The sequence below is a fragment of the Excalfactoria chinensis genome, chromosome 1 (assembly GCF_039878825.1).
Source record: "Excalfactoria chinensis isolate bCotChi1 chromosome 1, bCotChi1.hap2, whole genome shotgun sequence".
NCBI classification, from domain to species: Eukaryota; Metazoa; Chordata; class Aves; order Galliformes; family Phasianidae; genus Excalfactoria; species Excalfactoria chinensis.
In genome coordinates this window covers 163,664,260-163,689,921 of record NC_092825.1, presented here as the reverse complement: position 1 = coordinate 163,689,921, position 25,662 = coordinate 163,664,260, and the positions used below count along the sequence as shown (strand labels likewise).

The window sequence follows — 25,662 nt, the reverse complement described above, 5'->3', positions numbered from 1 at the left end:
CAGTGAGCATAATCGCACATCACCCCAGTAAGAAGACATGTTGGACTCCAGTCTGTCCAGGTTTCTCATGTACTGGGGGGCCTAGAACAGGCCTCAACACTCCAAGTGCAGACTTACTGAGTAGAGGGGAAGGATCCATCTCCCTTGACTTGCTAGCCTCACTTTGGCTAACACAGCCAAGAATACTATGAGCCTTCTTAGCATATTGCTGAGTTACGTCCAGCTTGGTGTCCAGTTTGCCATGCAGGTCTGACTAGTCATGAAAAAGACCCAAGATGAAGTCAGTAGGCATGGCTAGGCCACATGCATCCTCAGACAGGGCCCAAGGGCTCAGCATAGCTCCCAAGGAAAAGAGGGAAACCCTCAAGATGGTTTTTCATAAATCTTTTGCAGCAGCTTTTCTCACAGCTCTCTGCATTGCACAGCTATCTAATGCCTGGGCAAGGAGGAAGAGGAGATGCTCAGGGCCTTGATGTTGACCTTTCAATACCATTTTTGTACTTGGAAGAGATAGATTTAGTCAGTTGTGCTTTCTTCTGTTGTCATCTTAAACATACTTCTCGACAGCAGTGAGGCTTTGAAAATATGATCAAGCTCCTAATTGAATTTGCATCACAATTTTCCCTATTCTATTTTTGTTTTGTTTAATACTATATTTTATTTCTACACTTCTTTATACTGAGGCAGGGGAGAAGATGACAGATCCCAGTGTGACTCCACAAATGAGGGCTTTGGGTGAAAGAGCAGCGCAAGGAAACCAATGCAACGTGCTCAGCTCCATTGCAGGACAGCTGACAGCCGCTCAGTACAAGCCTAGTAATTCCTGCTTTCAGGTGGCAGGAGGCCACTGGTGAGCAGGACAGACCCAAAGGAAAGGTTCACCAAGGCTTGCAGATTTGTCAAGGACAATGAAGTCTTAACCAGCCATGAACAACTAAGAGTTCTTCTTTCTAGACAATATCCATCCTACTGTGATACCCCAGAATTTCTTATCTGTTCAGGTTTTGTGGTGTGATAATTCCTGTGGGAAAATGAATTGCACCTTTTTTACATTTATCCGGCATGGGGTTAATTATTCTTCAAGGGAATGTATCACATAGTTCACTATTCTATAAAAGAATTATGAGAGAATGATATTAGGGACTTACTAGGAAAGGCTGTTGCTTCCATTCTAGCAATATTATAGATAGAATTTTACATATAAAAGAAATGTTAGAAATTGCTGCCAGCATCAAAATTAATGACATTCTCAAAAGCACAGCTTGATTGGTGCTCCCTAGAGACCCAGTGTGAGAGTGGGGCAAAGAGGAAACGTTGATTTGCTTTATAAGTTGAAGGCAGGAATGGTACAGTGTTAAAGCATTAAGGATGTGTCTTCTGGATTAATAATTAATTAAAAGAAAGCCTCACAAATTGAGGTGTAGGAAAATGAAGTGTGACTGTGTGACAGAATGGCAGAAAGGAAGGAGAAGATGAATAGGGTCAAGAGTACTGGGGAAATACAGGGGGAAAAAGATAACGAAGAAAAAGAGAATTAGAAAGAAAGGAGAGGGGCAGAAAAACAGGAAAGGAGAAAAAGCTGCTAGAAAAAATATTGATTTTGAGAAGATGAAAAATGATATGTATAGCTATGGCTATGCATACAAAGAAGAGGAAAGAAAACAGTCAAATTGAAGTCGTGTCTTTTGTAAGGTTTATAGCACCAAGATGGCTGTCAGATGTGAACGTGTTCTGAGTTCAGTTACTTACTGAAAACAAGTGATTTGATTCTAAACCTTAATAGGGATTTTAAAATGTATGGTCCGTGAAATATGGACCGTGTAAGGAGCTCAGAGTAACTATTGCCTGAGGACGTTACATTCATGCCTTTTACATTCTGAGTTTCCTGGTGGTGATTCAGAGTCTTTATGCTTAGTAAGTAAAGCAGGAACCAGCTCCTTTTTAGAAAAGTTAACCTCTCATGCTGCTAAGCAAATGGAGGCATACTGTTATCCTGCAAACTCCATGGTTCGTGGTGCAACAAAACAGACACTGTTCACTTCTGCATTTGTGGTATAATAAGAATACCAAGTAATCCAACAGCTAAATCTAATACTAGTTTAAAGATTCACTGATTAAGGCTAGGAAATGAAGAATAGTGTTACCATGGTGAAGTCTGTACGATAAAGCACAAGAAGAATAAGCTAGTGAATAATTGATACATGTCTAAGATTAGAAACGATCATTTACAGTGTGCTCTTTGATATTCATGCATGGTTTTTACTTTAAAAAACCTCAGAGAAGCATGTTGGTGTTTGACTGTGGTAGGATTTTGCGTAAACTTCTAACCAAAGCACCAGTGGCTCATATGTAAGAATACATTTGCAGTGCAGTACTCCACAGTGCTAAGAGTGCACAAGCATAAATCAGAAAGTTCCAAAATGCCAAGCTTATAACATGTTATGCATATGGCCAGGCTGCATGTATCACTGTATCGGTTTAAAATACCACAGAAATAAATGACTGCATGTTGTAGGGTTCAGTAGGGCAGGAGGAAACCTTGTGCCTGTGTCCTTAGCTTCTTTTCACTTTATATTAAAAAACAGCAGTTTAATCTCTGAATCTTTTTCAGTAGTAATCTAATAAGGTGTCCTAGGCCATCTTGAATTAAAGAACAGTGCATGTAAGTGTCCTGATACAGTTTAAAGACACACTGTTTCAAAAGGGATAAAAATCTGCCTGCTACGGCCAAAGATTTTTATCTCTGATGCAAAGTAAGAGAAAGCTATTTGCTGGGATAAACACTGTAGATCTTCTGGAGCAAAGAACTGAAGGCATCATGCCTGTATAAACAGTTTTGCTTAGTAAATATGTCATTTATTTGTGTAAACGTTGTGATTGAAGTCAGTGAATGTATGCTGAGTTCAAAATCCAGCCCAGCTGCCCTGTAGCAAACTTCTCATAAATTCCTGTTCAGAAATCCCAGTATCAGGAGCTATATTTCATTAAAATAAATAAAGTACACACATTTGGCTTGCATGCAAGAATGTTGAAGTTATTAGTTTTGTTTCTCTGCTCACAAGGTGAATGCAATTAATCAAGAAAAAAATGGACTAATGTGTAGTAATTTTCATAAAAATAATGTTTGCTTAATTACAGATGTGTTTGCTTTTACCATTTTAATGCATTACGTTTCCTAAACAACTTACTACAAAGTCCCCATTAAAGCAAACACCTCATCATGTTCCCTAGAGGATGTTTATGATCAGGTTATGACCATGTAATTACAGCTCAAAAATGAGTGCATACAGTGTGTATCTCAAAATCTTGTACTAAGGGGGCACGGCTTGCTGAGGAGATATTGGTGGTAGGCGGACACTTAGACTGGGTTCTGCTCCTGGAACACAGGGCAGCCCTGGCTCAATGTACATACTGGGGGGTTGAGGGGCTGAAGAGCAGCCCTACCAAAAGGGATCTGGATGCTCTATTTGGTGGCAAATTGAATCCGAGTCGGCAATGCACCGCAGCAGACAGAAGGGCCAACCGTACCGTGGGTGTGTCAGGCCGAATGAAGGAAGCAGTTGTCCCGCTTTGCTGTGTGGCCTTACCTCCAGCACTGAGTGCAGGATTGGGTGCCACAACGTAAGAAGGACATAAAGCTATTAGAGAGTCCAAAGGAGAGCCACAAAAATGGGGAAGGGTCTGAGTGCACGGTGTGTGAGGAGCGGCTGAGGCCCCTGTTGTGCTCAGCCCAGAGCAGAGGAGCTGAGGGGAGGCCTGATGGCGGCTGCAGCTCCTGACAGGGAGCGGAGGGGCAGCGCTGAGCTCTGCTCTGTGTGACAGCGACAGGGCCCGAGGGAACGGCATGGAGCTGTCAGGGGAGGGCAGCTGGGGGTGAGGGAAAGGGGCTGCACCAGAGGGCGGTGGGCACGGCCACGAGTGCCGGAGCTCAGGGAGCACATGAGTTTGGGTGGTCCTTTGTGGAGCTTAGGGTTGGGTTCGATGATCCTTGTGGGTCCTTTCCCACTCAGAATATTGTGTGATTCTGTGATCAAGAGCTTTGCTCAGTATTAATGCTTTTGAGAAAAGGATGTTGGTGGAGATAGATGTTCATTTGGTTTTGTTAGCCTAAGTTTTGAATAAAGTGTTCTCTGCTTAATTCTGAAGCAGTTGGCTGGCAGTGTGATTAACAGTGGTTTATTGTACGATTGAAGAAAGCAATATTGATTGCTGGTATAAAGGCGCCCTCAGTGATGCTTTCTGAATTGTTTAGTTTTCCTAAATGAAGTCATCTTTTAAAGAATTTCGCAACTGAAGGTCTTTTTTTTTCCTTTTTAATTTACCCTATTGTTTTGTCGGTCTTCATGATTCTTATTCAGAATTTGTTTTTGAGATTGTCACACACACAACAGCTAGAAAGTGTATTAAAGTTATTATTCAGGGCAATACTATTACCAGATTTGGGCATCCTGAGTTTGGTTTTGCATTTTTTTGGCAGATAGTGTTTAGAAACTTTGGCTCTAATAGCTCAAAGTTTTCAGATAGCATTAGGATTAGCATTCCTATTTTTGTCATTTACTGTGGTAATAAGTAAGTGGGCAGCAAATTGGCATTGCAAACTAAAAAGTCATTTACGTGCTGCTTCTGTTGATCTTTTGACTTCATTCTTCAGTTTGAAGTTCTTGATGCTTCCTTTACTATTAAGGCATGACAGATGGCTACATCAATGGCAAGTATAGAACACGTAAGTTGAGATGAGGCCTAGCTTGGTTGTGGATTTTGATCCAGAGATTACTAAATGTGGCAGGGCCAGGATCATTGAAGTTTTGTTGCTTTTTTTTAATATTCTACTTGAAATGAACCTCCACTCCTCCTTTCCCCACCAAACCAAGACTCAAGACACAGCTGGCCACACTTGCACTAGGACGGCATACTGCTTCCTAGGAGGCAGCATCCTTGTGCTGGTCTCATGTGGCTGAAGTGTACTGAGGTCTTTTGGTGGTCAATAGCAAAGTCAGATCCTGGAGCACCAGTGTTCCTGCAAAACCCTATTTATCTTTATTTATTCTTTTATTACAGTGGTTTTGGAAAGCAGAGGGAGAGTTGTGGTGATGGGTTTTTCTTGCTGCTGTTGCTTCGTGGGTTTTATTCAGTTTGTTTTGATTCTCGGTTTTTGTTTCATTGTTGTTGTTAGATGTCAGTGCCTTTTAAGTAAACATCTATTTCAGTCCCTTTCACTTTTGGCAGAAGTGGGCGGTTACAGCACTTTTGAGGTGGATTCTGCATAGAACCACTGTGTTTAAAAAGGTCTTGGAAAACAGGCAGAGATGGGAGAGCTTAAGATCAGAAAAAGATGGCATTTATTAATGGTGATTGTCGAAGTTACCATCAGTTTTGATCTCTCAGGGGAGACATTAGGGAGCTATGGGTGACCATTTTGAGGGTTGGTGATCCAAGTCCTGCCATAGTGGGGGCAAACAAGGTCATCTCTATTCTATGATCTCAGCCCTCATTTGTCAGGTTATGGTTGTTGAGATATTCATTCTGCTTCGCTTAATTTACTGGTAGAAAGGAAGATAAGTAAATGGTTTCAGGAGCACTGAAACCAGCAGGCCGCCTTTGCAAATAGTAATGTGGGTGTACAGTCAGTTGGCAAGATGAACATTTTGTTACAAATTAGATAAATGTTATTAAAAATCAGCTTGACCTTATGTATGTTTGGTAAGAAGCATTTTGTCAAATTGGGCTCTAGGGGCTGTATAATAAAACAGAGAGTAGTGCCTAAGGAGAGCATTGGTACATTTATCAGTCTGCTGCGGAATGTCAGCGATGCATCTCAGACTCCTCATGTGGTGCATTCCTTTAGACCCAGGAAGATCTCTTTTCTACACAAAGGAGTGTGGTCATCAGAAAAGGCTCCTGTACAAAAGAAACCTGTATGATAACAGCTGAAGCATCAGTAAGAACTAATACTGGCTGTCTTTCAGAGCATGAAAACAGGAGGTGTATGCATGGTGTGGATTAGGCAGAAATGCTCAAGTTGCCTTTTGGAGATATATGCACCAATTGGGAGCTTCCTGCTGCTTTGGCCTGGTCAAGCAAACCCAAAGGAGTCTTTCCTTGCTGGGTAAAATCATTTCTATGAACAAGGTAGTGCATGGCCAAATAACTTTTCGTTCAGTGATGTTAGAAGTACTGGTTTCCTCGGTTCTCTCACAGAATATTTATTTCTATGTCTCAAAAGTGATCTCTTCTATCATAGATTCACCATGGTTTGAAAAGACTTCCAGGATCATCCAGTCTAGCTGTCCACCTACCAGCAATACTTCCCCACTAAATCATGTCTGTTAGAACGTCTAAATGTTTCTTCATCACCTCCAGGGACAGTGAGTCCCCCACCTCCTTGGACAGCCCCTTCCAGTGTCTGAACACTCTTTCGAAGAACAAATTTTTCCTGACATCCAACCATCCTGAATCTCCCCTGTTGCAACTTGAAGCCGTTCCCTCTCATCCTGTTGCTGTTACACGGGACAAGAAGCTGACCCCCAACTCACCGCACCTTCCTTCCAGGCAGCTGAACAGAGCGATAAGGTCTCCCCTGAGCCCCCTCTTCTTCAGACTGAACAATCCCAACTCCTTCAGCCACTGCCCGTCAGATTTGCATTCCAGACCCCTCACAGCTTCATTGCCCTTCTCTGGACATGCTCCAGTGAGGGGCCCAAAACTGAACGTGGTACTGGAGATGCAGCCTCACGAGAGCTGAGTACTGGGCAGTACTATTTTTTTATACAGGCCAGGATGCTGTTGGCCTTCTTGGACACCTGGGCACACCGCTAGCAGATGGTTGGCGCTCAGATGAACAACACCCCCATATCCTTTCCTTCCATGCAATCTTCCAGCCACTCTGCCCCAACCCTGTATTGTTGCCTGTTGTTGTTGGGTCCAAACCGCAGGACCTGGCACTTTGTCTTGTTGAATTTCATCCTATTGGACTCAGCCCCATGATCCAGCCTGTCCAGATCTCTCTGTAGGGCCTTCCTACCCACAGACAGATGGGCATGTCCTCCCAACTTGGTGTCATGTGGAAACATCCTAAGGATGCTCTCATCCAGGTCATCAGTAAAGATGTTGAACAGGACAGGCCCCAGTGCCCACCCCAGGGGAACACCACATGTGACTGCTTGCCAGCTGGGTTTAACTCCATTCACTACCACTCCCTGGACTAGTCATCCATCCAGTTCATTACCCAGCAGTGTTGTGAGCTTGTCCAGGAGAGCACTGTGGGAAACAGTGTAAAAGGCTTATACCTCCATCTACTTTAAACAGCATAAACGTAGAAAATAAAATTAATTTTATTCCTGAAATTCAGTTAATAGTGACTTTATTGTTCATGTTCACATCTTTCCGTTTACTTTCTCAACGAGAAGATCCTGATAGCGAAACTTCCTCTCTAACTATTGAAAGACCCAGCTGTTTTCCCAGTGATTTTTTAACACGGCATTTTGATAAGTTGAAATCGTTTCGGTATTCAGTGGGAGGGGCAGATGGGTGGCATTACAGCAGAGTATTTACATGTTTCTCTGCAGGAAATAACCTGTTCTCTGCATACATTATTTCTCCCAATAATCATGATCACATTATTATCTCAGAACTAATTACAACTTTGGGTGGGAAATATTTTAGCTGCCTTTGATTCTTCCGTGTTGCTTTTCAGCCTTGTTTTTAAACCAAGTTCCATTTCTCCTACAGAATGGCAGTGCTTCCCCTCATAGCCAACAGCTCGTGCATCTTTTTCTCTTTTCCCTTGCGTTGAGTTGCAAAACACGTGTGGGGCAGTTGCTGTTTGGAGCCCCACCCGCGGGGTTGCTATGCAAAGGAGCTCCTTGCGTAAGGAACCTGCGATCCAGCAGCCAAGTTCTAGAGGAAGCCACTTCCATCTGTTTAAGCAGAGCTTTCAAACATGGTTGGGGGGGGGGGGGAGGGAGGAAGAATGCAATGGTAATTTTGTCTTAAAATAATGAAACAAAGAAAATGTTTGCCCTAAGTATAAATGAAGAGTAAGTAAATAAATAAAACCTGGAAATACCTGATAAATCGATGAGTGCTGACTGTGATTTGCAAAGACTTGGCTGCTTTTCTTCCTTCCTTAGGTTTGTGGATGTGGCTCCAGTCGGGGTCCACCTCAGGCTTCAGCCTTGTGACCTCGAATGAACTGCGCAGATTCTGTGGGATCATTTTGCTTTTGTTCTGTGCAAGAGATGTTTCTATTCCATGTCAGATTGCCTTCTCCATCCCCACTAAGCATTACAATAATGATTACCCAACATAGAAGTGGGCATGTTAGCATTTGAAATTCAGTAGTAATGCTTTCTAATGAACAGTACTACAAACTGCCTTGACTAAAGCCCATGCATGTCAGCGTGTTCTGGAGGCTATTGTCTCACCATCAGTTTTAATTAGCACCATTTTGATGCTGACAATCATAGAAATATTAGGAGAGCCCCAGGGTGGTTCTCGCACCCTGACCTCCCCTGAGGAGCAGCCCTCAGCATCCCGATGTCCCCCAGGGCCGCTTCCCCAGCCCAGCTGCCTCCCCCTCTTCCTCCCTCTGCCGCCCTGATGCAGCTCACATCTGCCGCTGCAGAGCCTGAGCCGGCTTTAGGACGCAGCTGCGGGGCTTTCAGGGCTGAGGGTCTCTGCCGCTGGAAATTGCACCATCTGGCTGCTCACCAGAAGGCAGTGTGCAGAGCTTATATTTAGATCACCTTGTCTTTGGCATCTGGACTTTATTTATCTGCTCGCTCCATGGGATGTGGCTTGAGTACTGTCTTTTGTGGATGCTGTTCTCCATACTGTGTCTATTGTTAAGTTCTCAGTTCTACGAGAGCAGGTCTTTCTGCAGAGCTGTCGTTTGTATTGCTGGGAGCTGCATATGAGATGCCATTCAGTATTAGCATTTGTTAGAAATATCAGACAAATAGGGCTGGTAAAATGACAAACAAACAAACAAACATTTTACCCTTCTAATTACATAAATTCTGGCCATCTGCAGAGATGGGCTAACGTATGGCACGTCCAGCAACACTGAGTATAAAACAAGAGGCAATGCTGAGAACACAAGGCAAGGTGCTGCAGGAAGGCCAATAGAGGGTGCTGAAGGGATGCAGCTGCTACCTTCACTAGTTACTTCATTTCTTGAAGAACAGCGTGTATTTTGACAAACCATGTTTTGGGATGTCTTGTTTACAGCTGTAAACTCAGTGCATTTTTTTAAAATTAAGACCATAATTTTCAATACATTTTTGAATATTGTTTTATAATATAAGAATTATTTCAGAAATGACCAGCACTAGTATTTAAAAGAGAAAGAATTGCAAGAGTTACAAATGAAAATACTGCTTTTTCAGGCAAAAATAGTTGGGCACAGTCTAAGTGCTAATGATCTCTTCGACTTGATAACTCCGTCCAGGCTGGATGTGGCTCTGGGTAGCCCGATCTGGTGGTTGGTGACCCTGCACATAGCAGGGGGGTTGAAACGAGATGATCTTTGTGGTCCTTTTCAACCCAGACCATTCTGTGATTCTGTGAGTTACGCACGTTGTATTGAATGCGTGAGACTGATGTAACAAAGCACTGAGCTAAGAAAGTTATAGTTTCATGGAGAAAATACCTGTATGGGAGTAGCAAATTTGCCAAGAAATGCATTGAGAAGGATGAGTAGAAAACAAGCTTGTGCAACACTTTGCATTTAAACTCACTATACCCATGCTGTATTCTGTTTTGCAGTTTGCATGTTTTTCTGTTGAGCTGTGTCCAGGGTCTGTTTTTTGCACTGGTTCTGGAGAAGCTGTGCTCTATAAGTATGGGATTAACTAGCTGTATGTTTGCACACAGTTGTGTCCTCTGGCTGGAGACTGCTTGGTTCAGCTTGCCCATGTTCTTTGAAGTAAAATAAGGCCATGAAAGGCAGGAGATACAGCAGTGGTCTGACAGTCTATCTTAGAGAAAGCACTCCCTTCCTTTCCTCCAGACCCTCCTCTTTCTCCCACTAAGCGAAGGGTAATGGCTTCAGGCTATGAGGGACTGGAAAGTGTAATTTGCACCATGGACATGCAGAAACAGCTGATTGCTTTTAATGAGAGGCGCAATCTTTTAGTATTACACAGATGACAGACTAAATCCATTGCATTGATGGTGATGATCCAAACAATACCATTCTGCATTACTAGGATTTGGTTGGTTGGCTTAAAACCCAATAGCCTATTTTTGTCAAAAAATCTAACACATTTCTTACAGCATCTCACAGACGTGAATCAACTTCTCAGCGGGGAGATGAGGAACTGAAGTAGTTGCAGGGACCTGTCAGATCCAGTCTGTCAGTTTTTATTTTTCAAAACTAAAACTGCATCTAGGCACTGGGACCTTACCTTCAAAATGCAACTGGAGTGTAGCATACACAGAGAGAGCTCAATTTGCAGACAGTTTGATGGTGCAGATCTGAGCCATCACTGTTCCATCTCAGTGACTTTTGAGTCAGATGCCACAGTTTGATATTTCTCTTAATGTTCAGGAAACTTGAATTCTTAAGTATATATGTGGAACAAGAGAATTATCTGAATTTAGGGCATTGTTTCTTAAAATGCAGGTACAGCTACACTTGTTTTTATGGAAGATAGTTGCAAAGGGTTATCCAAAAGGGAAATAGAGAAAAAAAGTGTTTAAGCCCTTTAATAATAAATAGTGAAACAGTGAGGTGGTTTCTGCTGTTACAGGAAAGGTGAGGAGAGGAGACAGGTTTGTAAAGCAGCACCGAGTGAGGTATCAAATGGGAGACAATTTGCTGCTAATATTGAATCTTTTGATTAAGCACAGGGTCCAACATTTCTTTTGGCTGTACAGGTCAGGTAATACTGTTGGCGTTGTATTGCCTTATTTTTTGCCATGGATCTAGATAGTCAGATGGAGATTCAAGAGGCTGATTAACAGCATGGTGGTTGTCCTGCCAGGTTGTGGATCTCCACCCTTGGAGGTGTTTTGACAGATGCTCTGGTTGGATGAGGGCCTGAGCAGCTGCAGCCAGTACTGAACTAGCCGAGCATGGAGTAAGAGACTGTCAGAGAGAACCAGTGGAGGTTCATCCCACCTGTCCTATCCTATCAGCCTGGGGATGGACTGATGTATGTAGATTGTTGGTTCACTCACACATGCCATAAACTTCTAAGGGGTTTTCCTTGAAATACAAATACTTCAACAGTGAAGCTTTTTGGCTTCTAGGCACTTGGCTTTCTGAAGCAAGTAAGGTTTCTTACATCACATATTTAAGTAGTATTTAAACTGTCTTTGTAGCAATGAAATTCAGGTTGGGTTTGGTAACCAAGCTCTGTGGGTGTCTTCAGTGTGACCATCATGGGACAGCTCTCATAAGCACTGTCCCCAGATATGCTTCCAGTGGTTCTGAACACAGACACGGTACAGGTGGCAGTCTCTGGCTGCCCTTTGTGTGTGCTGGGATCTGCTGAAACCTCTCCCTTTCCTTCCCATTGCTGCATTTTGTAACAGCACTAAGTCTGAGAAGGACACATTGGAAGAGATGTGCCTTAATAGGATGAGTGTGGTGCTTGGGGAAGGACAGAGGAGACAACTTAATGCTCCTTTGCTACCACATCCAGTCTCCAGTCCAAAGGCAATCTGCATGTAGGGATTTTGGGGGATGAGATTTCCACCAGTCCAGGTGAGGAAAAGTTATATTAGCTTTGTGGTCCTTCCATATAGCATGAAAACAAATGTACATAGATAGCCCGTCTCGAGGAGTGGTTATGGGTGAATAACCTCTGTTCCTGATCCTGAAGCTGATATTAGACTGTATTAAAAGAGGAATCTACTTCTACTGTTAGGCTATAATTGCAAGGTTCCCACTGGATACCTATAGTAGCACCAAATGAAAATACTATTATCTGTTCTAGTAGGACCTTCCAGCTATAGCCAAACAGTAAAAGTAGATACCTACTCCTGACATTTTTCAGAGGCCCCAGTGTGTTTACTTCTTCAAAGGAATTACAGTGTAACTCTCCTGTTACTGGCAGTTTCTGACCAGAACCCTACAAGAAAAAAGGAAGTCTGCTTCATATTGTCAGTGAAGAAGATGGATTGTAAGATTAATAATTGACAATAAATTTTTTCCACTTGTTTTATGTCTGTATACAACAGGATGGAGGAAAGTATGCAAGAATCCTTTTAACAGAGTGTATTATGAAATGTTTGGTAGATAAATACAGTTTTTAAGGTTATATTTTAAGACTTGGCTTTTGTTTAATCTGAACTGGAAGCAGTAATATTTCCTGTTGTCCAGGTGACTGGAGTTTAAAGTGACTGTTTTTTTCCTAGGTAGTTGTGATGGCGCATGATGCAAAGCAGTGATCTTCAGGAAGCAAGCAAGATACCATCCATACTGCTTGCAATTAACCCATCTCATCCTGAACTAAGAAACTATGAAAATTACATTGAAAAGTTAAAGCACTAAGAGAAATCACTACTGGAAACTGTTGCTTCAGGAAGAGGTAAGACTCTTAAGTACTGTGTCTTCCTGACTGTACAAGAGATTTTGGTTACCAAGAATGAATATTGTAGTGAAGTCCGTTGGTTTATGAATGCATTTCTTTATTGAATAAAAGTGACAGCTATTATCCATTTTTAAGTAAATGTTCTAAAATATATATATGCATAGGCCAAAACTATAAAACATTAGGCACATTACGATTTTGAAACTTGTATATATGTTTCTTACTAAAAAGGATTATATGTGTGATTTTAAGTACTTGGCAATGACAGGTTTTGGGATTATTCTTATGAGCTTTAAACATGAACTACAAAACTATAGTAAGACTCATTAAGATTATCCCATGCAACAATGGGTGACCAGGCTAGTAGATGAGGGTAAGGCAGTTGATGTAGTCTACCTAGACTTCAGCAAAGCCTTTGACACAGTTTCTCACAGTATCCTCCTGAGGAAACTGGCTGCCCGTGGCCTAGACAGGTATACCCTTCTTTGGGTAAGGAACTGGCTGGAGGGTCGTGCCCTTCTTTGGGTAAGGAACTGGGTCATGCCCAGAGGGTAGTGGTTAATGGAGTTAAGTCCTGCTGGCAACCTGTTACAAGTGGTGTCCCCCAGGGGTCGGTTCTAGGGCCCATCTTGTTTAACATCTTTGATGACCTGGATGAGGGAACTGAGTGCAAGCTAAATAAGTTTGCAGATGACACCAAGTTGGGAGGTGGTGTTGATCTGCCCAAGGGTAGGGAGGCCCTCCAAAGGGATCTGGATGGGCTGAATTGCTGGGCTGAGGTTAATGGGATGAAGTTCAACAAGGCCAAGTGCTGCACTTTGGTCACAATAACCCCATGCAGTGCTATAGGCTTGGGGCAGAGTGGCTGGATGACTGTGAAGAGGAAAGGGACCTGGAGGTGCTGGTCGATGCTCGGCTGAACATGAGCTGACAGTGTGCCCAGGTGGCCAAGAAGGCCAACAGCATCCTGGCCTGTATAAGAAATAGTGTGGCCAGCAGGAGCAGAGAGGTGATCATCCCTCTGTACTCAGCTCTGGCAAGGCCGCATCTTGAGTACTGTGTTCAGTTTTGGGCTTCTCACTACAAGAAAGACATTGAGGCCCTGGAACGTGTCCAGAGAAGGGCAACAAAACTTATGAGGAGTCTGGAGCACAGGTCTTATGAGGCGCGGCTCAGGGAGCTGGGGTTGTTTAGCCTGGAGGAGGCTCAGGGAAGACCTCATTGCTCTTTACAACTTCCTGAGGGGAGGTTGTGATGAGGAGGAGCTTGGTCTCTTCTGCCAGGCAACAAACAGGACCTGAGGAAATGGCCACAAGTTGTAACAGAAGAGGTTTAGACTGGACATACGAAGGAACTTTTTTTCTCAGAGAGTGGTCAGGCACTGGAATATCCTGCCCAGGGAGGTGGTGGAGTCGCCATCACTGGCAGTGTTCAAGAAGCGTCTGGATAGGGAGCTAGGAGATATGGCTTAGGGGTTTCCTGTAGGTATGGTAAAGGGAGGATGGTTGGACTGGATGATCTTATAGGTCCTTTCCAACCTTATGATTCTATGAGATTATGCAAAATATTTTACTGCAAGTAGTTATGAACTCTTGGTCATGACATCAGTGAAAGTTGGCAGGAGCTGAAGAAACTTGTGTTTTTTAACTCATCTGATACAGTGCAAGTGTTTAGCTAGAGCTATCCTAGGGCTGAAATTTCTTACAGAAAACAGTTGGATGTATTCGGTTTTGTAAATTCTGATACCACTGGAAACAGATGTATAAGCATTTTGCACATATACTTACTCATATCTGAAATAACTGCACTTGCTACTGTGCTTTTATATCTCGAGGAAAATTAAAGAGCAATATGAGAAGAAATTCATCATCTTCCTTCCCTTAAAACAAAACATTTTTCTCCTACTAAAAAGGTTGGATAGGTTTTAACCTGTCATTATTAAACTCTACTTAGTCCTTCTGCCATACAAAAAATAAGGTTTATTGGAGTCAGTTAATTTTGCCCTGTAATTAATACAGTAAATCACATTGTTATTGTTAGCAGTATATCTCTAGAAGTACTGGCTTCCTCAATGCTCCCAATACTATTGCACTGAAGAGAGAATTATTTTCTTTTGCTTTCAAAGAGCAGTACTACAAAGGCTCTTGGCAGGGCCACAGGCTTCTCAGACTGAATAGTTATTTTTATGTTCTTTGCTGATTACTTAAGTGCAGATTTTTCTATTTTGTCTTTTCTGGATTTTCAGCTGATAGTTTTAAGTACATTGGGAAAATTGTAATGTCATTTATTATTCAGTGTAGTCACTTTTTGCGTGCAAGACGGTACAGTTAAAAAGGAGCAAAAGGATATATTTGTGCTTTGGAGTACAGAGATCTGAACATTTGTGATATTTGTTCTAGTCCTCCATGGGCATTATGAATATGGGAATTTTCCTTGTTTACATATGAGATGTTCTTTGCAAGAAGCTGTGTTCCTGCATGCTGGCAAGAGATGGGCTGGATGTGTAGGTTCAGTGTAACTTGTGGTTGGGCTCTAAGTCACATCTCAGCAGCAGCAGTCTGTGCATTTTCAACCTGGTGTGCATTGTGATGTGCTGAAATCCACATGTCAGTCACTGGAGGGCATGAAGGAGATGCCTAAATTATACAAAATAATGCAGTCACAAGAGGAATCAGTGCCAGATGAGACAGGATGAAATGCATGACTCTGGTCTGGAAATGTACAACCCTATCTAGTTAAGCTCTCTCAGCTGGGTAATGAGCACTGTTCCCTAGACTACCTTTTGGCAGTAATTATGGAACCAAATATGTTCCAGTTAGACAAACTCAAAAAGACTAGTTTTGATCATTTCTGGACTATTTTATCTACTGTACTGTGTCTTGAAATGACTGATGACTAATGCTTCTCCTTGACATAGCAGTTAAAGATAAAACCGTACAGCGGTTAAACTAATGGATTCTTAGTGAAAATAATATCTCATTGCAACAGGTTTCCCACACCAGTGAGTACATATTTGGCATATCAGCCGGTGTCTTGTAACTGTCCTTGAATTCATAGTTGTGTTACATAAGAATCATAGAATGGTTTGGGTTGGAAGGAACCTTTAAGACCATTTATTCCATCCCCCTGCTATAGGCATGGACACCTCCCTCTAGATCAGGCTGCTCAAAGCCCCATCCAGCCTGGCCTTGAACAGTGTTTTTCTTTTTTTAATTACACTGGTGGCACGTGAGAAAAATTAGTAGTACTGAAGTCTGACAAATGTTGATGTTATCTTTCCAAATGTTCTCACAGATTTTGGGGAATGGAGTTGCTGGCATCAGCAAATGAATGCTACGGGTGATTTTATCTGTTGCTGCTCATAAACACGATTAACTTATTTCCTCTTACTTATTTTAATGCTTCATTAGAAAATTCTGCTGTGTGATTTATTTGGTCTGATAATATTTTCAAGAGTACAACTGTCCAGATTTAGATTGAACTCAGTCAGTTCTGTGCCTTCAGCTTTTGGAAGAATGAAAAGGGTCTACTGAGACCCACCAGGATGTGCTATCTGCAGTAATCCAAGAATGCAATTAAATGCATTTAATTATGTTCTTTGTTTGCTAGGTTAAAATCATGCAAGATAGAGACTTCACAGAATGTACGAAGTTAATGTTTTTATTTTAGTGCTTGGACTTAATTTCTGAAGTTTGAGAAATTCTATCGTTTCTTCACTCCTTTAATTGTGAAAGCTCTCATTTTTTACTTAAGTTCTGGTAGCAAACATTGGTTTATTGAGTGTAAAATAAAAGTGCAGATCCTCTAGATTTAGGAAGTTGTTCTCAGGTCTCTTTTTTGGAGAGGCTTTAAGCATGTTGCAGCCTAGCTGCATGGAGGAGTCCAATTCTGTAATTACCAAAGTCTGAGTGTATATCCAAAAATGCCTGTACTTCAATATGCAGCTCAAAAGCTGGTGGATGACATTTAAACAGGGTTGGACTAATACAGGAAAATAAATGAAAGCTCAGTAGCTCAGTGCCCAAAAATTGAAGAGAAGCGTGCATAGAGCAGGAGGGTTCTTGTTTTTACTACTATTTTTTTTTTTTTTTAATTTATTCTAATGAAGAACTTAAAAAACGTGTTTTTGCTATTTTTAGGATTTCCTGCTGTTTGCATAAAAAGCACTAAACTCAAAAGGTCATACCACCAATGTTTAGTATCTTCCAAACAGTCATTTTAAACTAGTGCAGAGAGCCAAATGAGGACTGACACTTGGAATCTGGGGGAGGCAATACAATTTTTTCTTAATTAAAAATACCAGTGTTCTGAGAAACAGATCACTGTCATTTATCATGTTGTAGCCAGCAGTGTCGATATTAACTTGAATAAGGTAAGTAAAGTTTTTAGGGCTGATATGTATCATTTAATATTGCCTAATTCTCCTTAATAGCTGTTCTTGTTTTTCTTTACATGTTAAGATATTGTAATAGTTGTTGACACAGGTTCTGTCAATATTAAACCCAGAAGAGTTCTTCAGAATCTTCGTAGCTATAAATGTGTGGGAGCTGAGTTTTTAACTTCCTTGTTTTTCTCTCAGGTTCCTTAAAAAGAGGAGGTGGAAAAAAAGGTAAAAAAAATAGTGGGAGACATGCATCTTATATTAAAGAAAATATTTGTGTGTGTGAGGAGGAAAAGCATGTAAGGTATCACAGAATAGGCAACAATTCTTATTGCTACAGCACATACTCTCTCAAAATATCACAAAATGAACAACAAAATCACAGTAAGTGTGTCCTTAATTCCAAAGTAAATATTTTACCAAATAGATTGTTGATAGAAGGAACACGATGTACAAGGAACAGGATGTGATACATATCCAGTACAGCATTTTAAACACACTTTAAACTTCCTGGCTTTTTCCTTGCTTATATTCAGATAAAACTTAAATGGTTCAACTCAGTGCTCTTTTGCTTGGACATAAGTGGTTAGCATTTTCCCTGTGTAGATGAGTGATTTGGGGGCCTTGTTAAAAAATAAACTGTTTTTCTTTTATTTCACTGGTTCATCCCTAGAGTAGAGTAAAGGGAAGACTTTCTGCTTTCCCTCTACAGAGAAATGAGCTGAAAAGTCAGAAGATAAAGAAATACTACTTTTTTTTCCTCAGTGCTGATGTGCTATTTTGAGATATATGCTGACCTACTTTCTTTCCAGAGAGAGTGAAATAAATTTAGCAAAAGTTGCACAAAGGTTTGGGTTTTGTTCACAGTGGATTTTTGTCCAACCATTTACATAAACATGCACTGGGCCTTATGTTGGCTAATGTGGGTGCTGATCTATACTAGCAAATCAAGATTGTCAGTTTGGGTACAATTTCAACCATAACAGCAGCGTTATGAAGCAGCAGCCTTTTGAAGATTTGATAGGATGATTCCATTCTATTAGTGCAGTTATTCAGTGTTACATGAGATAGAAAGGTTTCAGTTCCTAATTTGGAATCAACATGATACCTGTGTAAAAGCAGGCAGATTTACTTCAAAGATCACTTTATTGTACTTTTTCCAGTTTCTTAATCACTGTCTTAGAAGCTATACAATAAAACCCATTTGAGTCATTCACTTCATGCATCTCTTTATTGATTAGTCTGACCATTGCTGCCATTCCCAATTAAAACGGTGTTGCATAGAGCTCAGGAATTGTGTGAACAAATTATGAGAGAACAAATAATGAGATATGAAGATCTGGTCCTTCTCTCTGCTTGTCTTTGTGTGTACCACACCTATACTGAGAAGTTTGTTGATTTGTATGGATGTAATTCTACTGGAAGAGGCCTCAGAAAACCATGAATGACAGTTCTTGTACTTCTATAGCTGACATGCAAGCCTTTTAATCTTCTGGAAAGTTTTATGACTTAGTTAAGATAACTTGTGGATAGGGCATATGTTTATCATATCATCATAGTATCATAGTATCGTGCGAGTTGGAAGGGACCTTAGAGATCATCGAGTTCAACTCCCGGGTTTCGAGCCCTCTGTGTAGCAAAGTGGCACTTCTACCCCTGCGCCACAGGGGGGATTCGAACCCGGGCCCTCCAGTGCCACAGGCAGCACTTTATACCACTGCGCCACTGGGGGCACATATATATATATATATATATATATATATATATATATATATATATATATATATATATTTGTATATATGTGGATATATATACATTTCTAGGACAGTAGATTTTATATATATATATTTAATTTATTCTGCATGACATAAAGACAATATTCAGTATTTTGCAAAAATCTGGCTCTCAAATCATTTTTATGTTGTATCTGAGGTTGGTTTTGGCTCTCTGTGAGAGTTATGGTAAGAAGCCTTTGGATTAAAACCTTACAGTATCATTTTTTAGAATCTGGGTGATATAAAATTTTCACTGAAGTACCCCTTCACAGTGCTGCTACTTAACAGTTATCTAAAGTTGGTGGGGTATTAGTAAATAATGAAGAAGCTGAAGTAATATTATGGCATGACTGTCATGAGAATTCATAGAGTAGCTTAGATTGGAAGGGACCTTAAAGCCCATCCAGCTCCAACTCCCCTGCTCTGGACAGGGACAGTTCCCAATAGACCAGGTTGCCCAGGGCCCCATTCAGCCCAGCCTTGAACACTTGCAGGGATGGGGCATCAACAGCTTCTATGTGTCAGTTCCTCACTACTCTTATTGTGAAGGATTTATTCATAATGTCTAATCTAAGCCAACCCTGAAATGAAGTCTGCCTGGAAATCGAACAGCCTCAGCTCTCTCAGCCTGTCTTCACAGGAAAGGTTCTCCAGCCTTCTCTTCATCTTCATGGCCTCCTCTGGACCTACTCCAACAGCTCTTTGCCTGTTTTGTGCTAGAACTGAATGCAGTACTACAAGTGAGGCCTCATGAGAGTGGAGCAGAGGGGGAATTCCCTTCCTTGCCCTGCTAGCCACCCGTCTTTTGATGTAGCCCAGGACACGGATTGGCTTTCTAGGCTGCACACACATCCATCGGGACCCTCAAGTCCTTATCCTCAGGACTGGTCACATTCCACTCATCACACAGATTATACTCGTGTTTGGGATTGCCCTTGGCCTTGCTGAACTTCATGAATTTTGTGTAGGTCCACATCTCCAACCTGTCCAGCTGGATAGCATCCCTTCCTTCCAGGGTGTACTGCACCACATTCCTTGGTGTTGTTGGCAGACTTGCTGATATTACTAAGAGATTAAATAGTGCCAGTCCCAATACCAACTCCTGAGGAATGCCACTCGCCAACAGTCTCCTCCTGGAGACAGAACCATTGACCACAGCTCTGTCAGTGCGACTGTTCAGCTATTTCCTTAACCAGCAAGTGATCCATCTGTCAGTTGTTTACTTAAGTACTACAATAAAACACACTGTAGGGTTTCAAATACAAAATTCTTTGATCTAGTAACATGAAGCAAAGCCAAAGACCTTTCCACATAGCTTGCTTGGCTTTGCTGGCCTTGTGGTGCTGTAGCTTAGAAGCAATCCTTGGATGTATAGAAATGAGATCCTAGAGGAAAAGTGAGAAAACTTTCTACCTTAGCAAATGATAGTAGTAGAGCAGGTATTAAAGTACTGGATATGGGGCTATGGGATTTTCATTCAACAGTGAGATATAAGTACAGACAAGAGATGAAGGACGCCTATGAAATTTTTCAAGGTCTGGATAGAAAAATGATATCTTTATACTGTGAGGCCTAAGATGTTTAGTCATTTAAATGTACTGAACAGAAATTTGAAAGGTAAATTTATCAGATTTAAATGCTTTTCTTAAAAAAGGCAATCTGAAAGCAAGGAATTTCAGCTTTCTAAATAAAAGTACAGCATGTGCTGCCTGGAGATTGAAGGCTATCTAGATCTATCCAAAACCAAAATTCCTCACAGAAGGAGAATATAGACTTTGAGAAGGATGAGTTGTAGGATCTCTGGGGTGGAATATTCCTGTCATTATTGGCTGGGGTTGTTGAGCTTGGAGAACACTCTGGGGAGACCTCATTGCAGCCTTCCATTATTTAAAGGGAGGTTATAAGAAAGATGGAGAAAGACTTTTTACAAGGACTTGAAATGGTAGCACAAGGGATAACAGTTTTAAGCCGAAAGAGCAGAGATTCAGATTAGGTATAAGGAAGAAGACCTTCACTCTGAGGGTGGTGAAGGCACTGGAATAGAGAAACTGTGTATGGCTCATCCTTGGAAGTGTTCAAGACTAGGAGGACTGGAACCAGTTGATCTTTGAGGTCCCTTGCAACCCAAGCCATTCTATGATCATGATATAGGAACTCTCAGAAGTTGAATATAACATGGCACTATTCAGTGGAGTTCGCAGAGACAGAGATTTCTCCATGACTTTATTAAGGCTATGTAGCACCTATTAGATTCCTCCCCCCCAAAAAATATTTATTACATTTGCACTCTGTGCTGAAAGAACTGTTTCCCTGTTATTCTGCCTCTTGGAATCAGGACCTGGAAGAAAAAGCCCAAATAAATCTTTCCACTAAAGGAAGGCAAAAACGATATATCCAGTGTTCTGAAGCACCATGACTAAGTTTGAGTGCTGCTGTCACACTTCTCACTTGCACAGCTGAAATCTGTCCAGATGTATTTGCTTTATAGTTTTATACATTTATAGTGCTAACTTGACAGTAGTGTAAATGCAAAAAAATGTGAGTGATAATTCCTAACACAAATTGATTGAAGGATTTATCTCACTGAAATACACCTTCACCTAAATAATTAGTTTCTATAGTATTATCACTTTCTCTTGAATATTTGTATAATTACAGAAGCATTTAGGAATGTGTTTCCATCTACGCCTCTCCCGGAGACTGGTAACAACTTGACTTTCCCAGAGATAAGCCAAATTACGATATTCTGTACTATCACAGGCATTACTTCTCTTGAAACTACTCTTAAATGCCTGAAACCAGCTTGTCCAAGCCACGAGAGCATACAACAACAGGGCTGTACATTCTGTACTCAAGGAGTTCAATGTCAGTATTGTAATTCCAATACCAAAGGCTTTAAATCACCTACAGCAGACCAGTGAAACTTACTTTTTTCTCAGTATTTTGCCACTCTTCTTAATTTGGAAGCTAAAAAACCTGGATCTGAATTTGCAAGAGGCAGAAGGAATTAGTGATCATGCCTCTTCCTGGACTGTGGAATGAATTACAAGAATTCAGTCAGTCTCTCTGTGCTTTGGGAGTGATGCAGGATTTATCTACCTTGGCAAGGATTTTTCTTTCTAACTGAGCTCTTAATTGACTTTATGTGAAATGAATTCCCCAGCTTTGAAACCCTGGACAGAGATAACAGTGAAAGTAAGGAGTGGAAGGGAGTTTCTTGGAGAGCTGTGATAGGCGTTGATGAATGCTTGCAGTCAGTGGGCAAACAGGTGTCTCAAAATAAATGCTTGCTCCACTGAGTGTCTGGCTTGAAGGTAACCCTGCAGTAACCTAGTTTAACATTAACAGTGTTTTTCTCACTTGTTTTCACCCTTGTTACTAGGTAGAATAAGGTTGTGTAACCTCACTTTAAAACTGATCAACTGTGCAGCCTGTGCTCAGGAAAGCAACTCTTCTGTTCTTCTCTGCAAGTGATCTTTCTTTTCTGATTCATTGCACACAATAGTACACAGGATTCAAAAAATAAAATGTTGTTTATCTTGTGAGCGTTCAGCCAGCACAGCTGTGAGCAGGGATACACAGCAACAGTCCCAAAAGGAGCAACTGTTAAACACATGATCTACTTTGTCTTTTCGTCTGTTCTGTACAGGTTGCAATGCGAACGCAGCCACTCTCTTCTGCTAATTCTGTTTTGAAATGCATCTGCTGTTATTCTTGCAAATTAACTATTGCCAGATGAGTCTAAATTGTAGTTAGCTCAGGCCACTACATAGTCGTAAAGAATCTCATCAAAATACTTAAATGTTTCTCTGATTCATTCTTTTTCTGTTGGTGTTAATAATAGCTTTAACCACTTAGCATCCTAATCTGAACGATCATAGGAAAACTGAACAATTAGTATGAATCTGAATGGTTTTATTTTAGTCACGTCTGTAAATTGCACAGACCCATTTCCTTCTATATAACATTGGTATGCACGCTTGGACAACTGTGTCAGAGTTGCAGCAGCATAATACAGCATAATTTTGTGCCCAGTCATGTTCAGGAAAAGTGTTTCAGGCATGATTTGGATGCCATCTCATCATGCAGGTGATGCTTTAAAAAGCCAGAGGGAAATAATTGGTAAAATTAGAAGCTTTGATTGACGCTGTTAAAAAGGTTGTGCTTTTTCATTGGTTAGGTGCTGATGCCTCCTCATGAAACAAAGCAGAGGAAATAGAACCCTAACCCTCTGAATTCAAGTCAGTCTGCACAGTGAACTCTATTCCTCTTTCATATTTTGAGTTTTATTTTTTCAGTCTTCAAGCACTTGGAGGTTTTCATGTACCGTTGAAGCCCAGGGGTGCCTGCCAGGCAGTGCTGCTGCTCAGACAGTGCTGAGCCGTTGACCGCCACTTCCTGTGGTTGGGGGTGACCACATTTCCTCCTATTTTTTACACTTTCTCTCATGTACTGCCTGTCATCTTTTATCTCTTAACTGTGGGGGGAAGAAAAAAAACACAGAAAAGAAAACAGAAAATGTACATGCCCCTTTCATTTTGTTGATATGATAATACTGTGGGTAGGAGGCGGGGGAGAGGTCAATTGCAGTTAGGGTTACATTGGACTTCTGAAGGAAATGATGCCGCATTTCAGTTCCTGCAGAGGGGTTTTAGAAACCTAAGGATTTTCTCTTTTGCAGTGTGGAATTCAGATTTGGCTAAGCACAAATCACACATTTGTCTAATTCAAGTGCAGTTTAGAGAGGTGACAGAATTATGTTTAAGGACTTTAAAATGTTTGTGTTTATTTATTTCTGTAGGCAGAAAAATGCTTATTATGAAAAAAAAAAAAAAAAGGGTCTTACTGCATTGCAGTGTTAGATAAGTGAATCTTACTAAAAGTGCCCAAGTGCAAAATAAGTATTTGCAGTTAATTACTGTACAACTAATTGTACAAATCAGTCCTATAGGTCTACTGGAGTAGATATTTGCTGATAAACTGGAGTGCAATGGGAGGGATTTGTGTGTCTGATTTTTGCTGTTGTACATGAGCTAGAAGTAGTTTTTCTGGCAAAGTGAATTTGCCCTAAGCACGTATCTTGCTTTAAATGAGGAAATTTTAAATGATAAAGCTGCTGTTTGATGCTGTTGCCAGCAGAATATGGTTCTAAATATTCAATTTTTGCAAAAGAGATCACAGATTATTAGCTGGCTGCCCATTGCGGCCCAGGCAGCTTTTGCAAGCTGGGTTTATCTGGAGCTTCTGCTTTTGTTATCCACACATGAGGGTGTAAATGGACAAGAGTTGGCAAGCTGCAACTCATTTTTTTTTGGGGAAGTGAGCTACTGATTTCACAGAATCACGGAACTGCAAGGGTTGGAAGGGACCTCAAGGAATCATTGAGTCCAACCCCCTGCCAAAGCAGGTCCTCTACAATAGTTTGCACAGGTAGGTGTTCAGATGGGTCTGGAATATCTCCTTAGACTCCACAACCTCCCTGGGCAGCCCATTTCAGTGTTCCATCACCCTTGTTTGGATGGGACTTCTATGCTCAAGTTTTAGGCCACTACTCCTTGTCCTAATACTATGCACCACCAAGAAGATCCTGGCCCAATTTCTTTGCCTCCCACGTCCCTTTATAGAATCACAGAATCATAGAATCACAAGGTTGGAAAGGACCTTCAAGATCATCTAGTCCAACCGTCCTCCCTTTAACATACCTACAGAAAAGCCACTAAAAAATATCTCCTAACTCCCTATCCAGACGCCTCTTGAACACTGCCAGTGATGGCGACTCCACCACCTCCCTGGGCAGGCCATTCCAGTGCCTGACCACTCTCCAAGAGAAAAAGTTCCTTCTTATGTCCAGTCTAAACCTCATCTGATACAACTTGTGGCCATTTCCTTGGATCCTGTTTGTTGCCTAGAAGCAGAGGCCAAGCTCCTCCTCATCACAGCCTCCCTTCAGGAAGTTGTAGAGTGCAATGAGGTCTCCCCTGAGCCTCCTCTTCTCCAGGCTAAACAATCCCAGCTCCCTGAGCTGCTCCTCATAAGACTTGTTGAATGGTCTGAAGTTCATTCTTAGTAAAGGATGGACAATCTTGTTTCGTTATGTGGATTCAGAAGCGGTCTCCAGATTTAGAACAGGAAAGAACTGTTGAAGAGCTAAATGTTATTACTGGATTAAAGGCTGGAAATAGTTGTTATCTTCTTTTAGTTTGTGTGTACAGTCATGAAACACTGGGTATCAGCCTGGGGTTTCAAGTTCATGTCCTTTTTGTAACATATGATGTGTGAAGTCCTAGGTGATAACGAGCAAGGATGTGATGAAAGCAAAGTGACCACACATTATTTAGTTTGATATTATACAAAGATGTGGTGGGTGGGAAAAGACCCCAAATTAAGCATATACAGGGGTAAAGGACTGCACAGCAGATTTTTCTTTCTGTATTTTCAGTCTGGTACTTCAGAGTGTTTTCTAATACATTGTTACTGGTTTTTGTTTGTTTGTTTGTTTTTGTTTGTTTTTTCTTGCTTCACAGGAAAGATTTGAAACCTGATTGAGATCTGTCCCATTATATTACATACCCTCATGTTTCAGCCTTTCCTGAAGGATAAGCCCTCTTCTTTTAGCCCTCTTCTTCCTTTCTTCTCCCTTAGTAAAATTTCATGAAATACAGCAGTGCAGAACCCTGAGCAAGAGACTATTTCTGCTTCAGATCTTCCTCATCTATCTGTATTGCATCCAGCCCTGAATCAGATGCAGTGCTGAATTCCAATACTGGAATTTTTAGAAGTCTATATATTATTAATAATCCATATATATTTGACTCTCCATGAGAAGCAGAATTTTCATCATCCTTTATGAGCTGGATTTTCCAAATCTCTAGGATTATTCTGGACAGTGACCTCACTTAACAGAATAAACCCTTTGGAACTGAGGGAAATTTTCATTAGAACTATATTTTCTAAAAGGTTCCAACTA

At 41.2% G+C, this 25,662-nt stretch overlaps 1 protein-coding gene across 2 annotated transcripts in view; it reads left to right on the top strand.

The window, feature by feature from the left end:
- FRY (FRY microtubule binding protein) overlaps positions 1-25,662 on the top strand; it is a 235,717-nt gene that overhangs the window by 16,237 nt on the left and 193,818 nt on the right. Inside the window, exon 2 of one of the 2 annotated variants that reach the window (XM_072361601.1) lies at positions 12,364-12,536. The exons of the other annotated variant lie outside the window; for it this stretch is intronic. The gene's annotated coding sequence lies outside the window, so the exon portion shown is untranslated. The remainder of the gene's footprint in view (positions 1-12,363; positions 12,537-25,662) is intronic. 2 annotated transcript variants of the gene reach the window in all.